The following is a 5410-nucleotide window of genomic DNA, read 5'->3' on the forward strand; positions in this document are numbered from 1 at the left end:
CACATTTTGTGTGTTTTATATATATGTGTGTGTGTGTAGAGAGAGAGAGAGAGAGAGAGAGAGAGAGATCAAATAAAATACAACCCAAATCATGGAGAAAATGGAATACTAGGAAACAAACTATGACATATACAAAGTTGTAAAACCATGACATTACACCCAAATCGGCTGTTAAAACAAGAATATATCATTTAAAAAAACTAATTACAGTGTACTATTGTGTTAAAGGGGAGTGTTCCAGAATAGTTGTCACAGCGAGCTTCAGTCCTTTTTAAAACTGTTGACAAGCTGTGAGCTGCAGTTGAATGGCCTGGAGATGACCCCTGTGATATCTGTGAAAGATAAGTTGGGAGTGTTAAGATAACTCAGCAGAGGGTGCTGTGATCTGATACATGTGTTATTATGCCTTATGCTAATACTATAACTTAGGCTAATGATGAATGGAAGCAGTACAAGAGCTGATCTCTGATGGTGAGGCCCACACTTCCATGCAGCCAGATGTGGGAAAGGAAAGCTGTAAAAAATAATAATAAAAAATAAAAACTAATCAATGCACATTCTTTGTTAAATCTGCTGGGTTATTGCCTTCTGAACATACAAACACCTGTGCACTTTAAATGAGTTTTATTTCAGATTTAGATTAATGATGCATATAATGGAATGGGTATTTACTGTTCCCAGGGGACAGATTCACAAGCTGCCCTGCAAGTTTAGAAACTACATTACATTAGTGTTAGGTTTTGTATTTTGAGCTCTGAGTAAACACCAAACAACGTCAAAGTTTTAACAAGTTTATTGTTAGAAAATTTGGCTGGAATGTTGGGACCAGAATCCGGGGTCGTCAGTTCTGGACACAGAAGCTTAGGGTTAGGTTAGGTTGTGAACACAATTTTATTTGTGAAAAAGAAAGTCACCAACCTTTCCTGCTGAAATGAGATCCAGGTTGAAACAGCAGCTGATGTATTTGGGTTCCGGGCTGTGTTGTCACGGAGAGCGAATGGATCGCTGGACTTACTCGTGGTCAGAAAGGGGGCAAGGGTCATACACAGGTGACCGTTACCAACAGAGGACGTTACCAGGTTAGAAGGAGATGACTGAGTCGTTGGTCCAGAGATGCGTTCAGGGGTCGAGATCCAGGAGGTCCGATGTGGCGTGGTTCCGTTCAGGGAGCAGGYGAGAGACAATAATCCAAGAGACAGAAAAAAGGTCGTTACCGTGAGAGCAGATGGCAGGCGGGATCCGACGGGCTGAGGCAGGAGACGTTTAACCAGGAGACATGAGCAAGGTCGGGGACATGAGGCAAGAGCAGAACAAGGGACAAGAACGCTGGAAGATCATAGGCAAGGCTGATGGTAATCTGGCAAAGAGCTGGAGAGTGAGACTGGGTTAAATACTGCTGGAGACAGGCGAGTGGAATGAGCTTGATTAAAGTTTCTATGACGAGAGGGGTGAGAGCAATGAGCGGGAGCTGGATGTGAACTGAAAGGCTGGGAACAAGACTATGATGATGAACTGGAGCAAGAAATAAAATAAGAAAACTAGACTGGGACAAAATCTGGGCAGACAGTGACAGAATCATAACAATTAGTCCCAGTTTCCCCTGCACCAACACAAATGTGCGCCGTGAACTAATGATTTAAACTAGTGGAAGCAGGTCATCAGTTCAGTTCTTCCTGGAGCTCAAATGAAACAAAATAACAACAGGAATTGACATCATCAGAGTCAAACTGGTTATCTTTCCCAAAGGAATTGCAAAAAAAAAAAAAAAAATTATGTAACTTTAGGCTAATTCTTTTTTATTTGCTCAAAATCGAATCTGTTAGCGCTTAAATTTTGTGTGGTGAACGACTCTTGGTTACTGATCTGATTATATCAATACCTGTACAACTGATTGATAAGAACTATTTTGTTTTTATTCATGGTGTGAATACAAAAGCATTTACAATATTGAGATAATTTCTTTTTCTTACCATGCATTTTTTGGCACACATCTCATTTTCCAGTTTTTGTGCTATTTCAACAATAAAATGTTCATCTCCTTTAGGACATGACTTTTGGTACTTTAGCAATTTATATTTTTTGAGATGTTTAGTTTTTTTTTGTCATGTTTTCTCATTAAAACTGAATAGAGTTGTATTCATCATCCTTAAAACCCTTTAAAACACTCACTCATAAATCTTTACTGCACCTTTTGTTCTAGTTCTGCTTTTTTAATGCCTTTGTACTAATTTCAGCCTCATTTAGCTTCTTTTTTGCCAATTTTACTTGTTTTTTCTGCTTTTTAAGCCACCATTCTGACCCTTTCTCTTATTCTTCTGTTTGTATGCTTCTTCCAGCTGCTTTCTGCTAATTTCAGCAGTCTTTTGTGTACTTTGCTACCTTTTAGACAATTAGCCTTTTTCACATAAATTCCCCTTCTTGTGATCATTTCAGCTTTTTACTGCTTAATATAGCAAACATGTACTCTTTCTGTTTCTTTGTGTTAATTATAGCTATTTGAGCTACTTCTTTAGCTACTTTTAGGTTAGTTTCAGCTTTTATAGCTATTCAGCAAAAAGATTTCAGCATTAAGCATTCACACTGCATTTTCGCAGGAATTGCTAATTCTCTAGTTGTAATTAGCAATGGCCATTGTAGAGGTAACCCTGGTGAAAAAAAACTTTTCTATTGTTTTTTCTTTGTCTTTGATTTTATTTTTTACACTTATAAGAAGAAAATCATTTTAAAGTGTTTTTATTTTCTTTAAGTGAATAGGACAAAGTCCTATATATGTTATCTCATTTAATCTTTTAAAAGAGGTTATAATCAATATAATCAAAGTTTTATTGAATTAACCTTTGCATCTCTCTTTTATCCAGAAGTATAACACTGTGAAGAAAAAAGAGTTGAAATGTGCTTTAATGTTTTTTCTTAGTACTATTATTAGTCATGGTTTATCATTTCCTTAATTAATTTAATGATTAATATTATGTACTGTTCATTTCATTATTAGTCCATTTGTGCAAAGTGTGGTGTGATTTCTAAGTTGAGGTGAAGTGATTTTTAAGACAAGTTTGGTCTGTTACTTCAAGCAGCCAAGGTCTTTTGCTGATAAACAACGCACAGCTGGCTCGCCAGTCTGAGAAAGCCACGTTGTTTACTTTCCCACCTTACCCTCTAGATCTAACTTTCTGTTCTCACCAGCTAACAAGTAGTTAGTTAGTTCGTTGTCTGTTGGCCTGAGCGGATGGTGCGGTCGATGGGTCCCTGAGTGTGCCTGTGGCAGGCACCTGCCTGTGGAGTCTGGATGACTAATATGCCGAGAAAAGAAGCGACTGTTCTGATAGACCGAGCCTGAAGCCACTGGCTTCGCTGGGTGAGACGAGGCGTCTTCTCAACCCCCTGCTGTCAATGACGGACACTATCCACCTGTGCGGACTGTGTGCCGACTCTCTCTCGAAACCGTCCACCTGCCTGGAGTCTTCATCAAGACATCAAAGGTAGACAAGAGTTTACTGAGATAAAACGTCGGAGAAAGTCTAGCCCCGGAGGTGTTAGTCTAACAGCTGTTTGCTGGCTCTGGTCCTGATTTAAAGAACAGTGCAAAATTACTAATTCTCTCCTTCCTCCTATTCTTAAAACTTAAATCTTTACCTTTTTCTCTCTTAATTACTTAAAAACTTAGTAAGTAGTGAGCCGGTGAATCGCAACACCTGAAATTTACTGTTTTATGTCAACTCTGAGTGGAATTTTATGCCGTTATTATAACTTGTGTTTACTTATTCATATAATATTTTTATTAATATTTGTATGTTTATTCTGTTCATATATCTAAAATAAATTACTTTATTTTGAGAAATCTGTTCAGGTCACAAGTTCTTTTCACATTCATGACCAGAGGGGTATTTCATAATTTCCTGATTTCCTTCTGCAAGATCTGGCTGGATTATTTTATGAAAATTAGGCTGGTCCTGGTCTTCATGGAGTAATTCCTACAGTTTGGTGGAGAATGCGGGCAGAAAGGCTAATCTGATTAATGAAGTATTAATCTGGTTATGAATCTGAAAAAAAAAAATTTTTTTAATTATTAAATTTTTCCACATTGGCATGTGTGGTTTTTTTTACAGTGTAAAACGGCTTTGCTTGGTGTTCAGAATACAGTGTAAGGTACTGCAGACCTGATCCTGTTAAAATCTGTTTATCCTGGTAAAAGTTGTTTGTTTTTGGAACCCGCCGTGGTTCTGTGGTTCTCTCTGTGCCGCTGCGCGCAGAGGAGAGGTCCGGTTTTGTGGTTCTGTCTGCCGCCGCGCAGACGGAGTTCGGTCGCTGCTGGGTCCTGCGCTGACAGGCTCTGGAGAGCAGTGACTGTGTTTCGCTTGAGAAGCGATATTGCATGCAAAGTGCTCATATCTGTATGAATGAGTGAAAAAGGATCCTTAAAATCCAGTGAGTTTGTCCCGTTGAGGTTTGGAACCGTAAGTCTGGTCTGGTTTCATGCGTAAAATACGCGTCAGAGTAGCCAGTAAACTCCATGACAAAGTACTTTGAGGTCGCGACTCAAGATCTGTCAGCACGGGTTATATAAATAAACATACGTGTAGGGAGTCAGCGCTGTTTGAGGCTAAGAAACTCTGTGTAGTTGTGCCGAAGCGTTGTTCAGACGGACAGTCTGATCCACACGAAGCTGTGTGGGATAGCACTGCTCAGTGCTAACAGGGAAGTTAGCTGATTTATTCAGTATTAAATCTGCCACGCGCAGAAAGTCTTGCCCTGTGTTCCGTGAGAGAGTCACGGATTTAGCTTATAAATCGTTTGCCTTGTGGGGTTACGTGGAGCTAAAAAGTTTACGCTGGGAGCGTAAAAGACGGAGGTTTTGCTCCGTGTTGGTGAGCAGCTGCTGGCTTTGTGTCCGAGGGCAACCACCATTTTGGATCTGACGCATTGCGTCAAGACGTAGCGTCAGCGTAACGACGTCATTACGTCACTGAACGTGATTTTCCCCGAGTGAGGGGTGAAACGTCACGGGTTCTTTTCAAAGCTGTGTGATACAGTCGACATCTGCTGGTTTTTAGTTGTAATTACACCCTCAAGAGACTGAAATTGTTTTGTTTGCTCTTAAAAACGGAGAATTTAGCTCAAAATTAGGCAAAAATTGCATTTTCTTGCTCAGAAAAATTACTTTAATTAAAGTTAAAGTTAAGAAACAAAAAATCTGTTGTTTCCTGCAAAAATTATTGAGGTTAAACTTATTTTTAGAGTAAAATAAAGCTTCATTTTATTTTAGATCTAAAAATTTGTTGTAAAACTTACTAAATAAAATAAAATAAATTAAAATAGAATAAAATAACAATAAAAACTGGTTGTTTTAATAAAAAATTGTTTCTAAATTTAACCTATTTGGGAAAAAATTTGGTTTAACTTTGGCATTTAC

Source organism: Austrofundulus limnaeus, unplaced genomic scaffold (assembly GCF_001266775.1).
Source record: "Austrofundulus limnaeus strain Quisiro unplaced genomic scaffold, Austrofundulus_limnaeus-1.0 Scaffold18, whole genome shotgun sequence".
Lineage (NCBI taxonomy): Eukaryota > Metazoa > Chordata > Actinopteri > Cyprinodontiformes > Rivulidae > Austrofundulus > Austrofundulus limnaeus.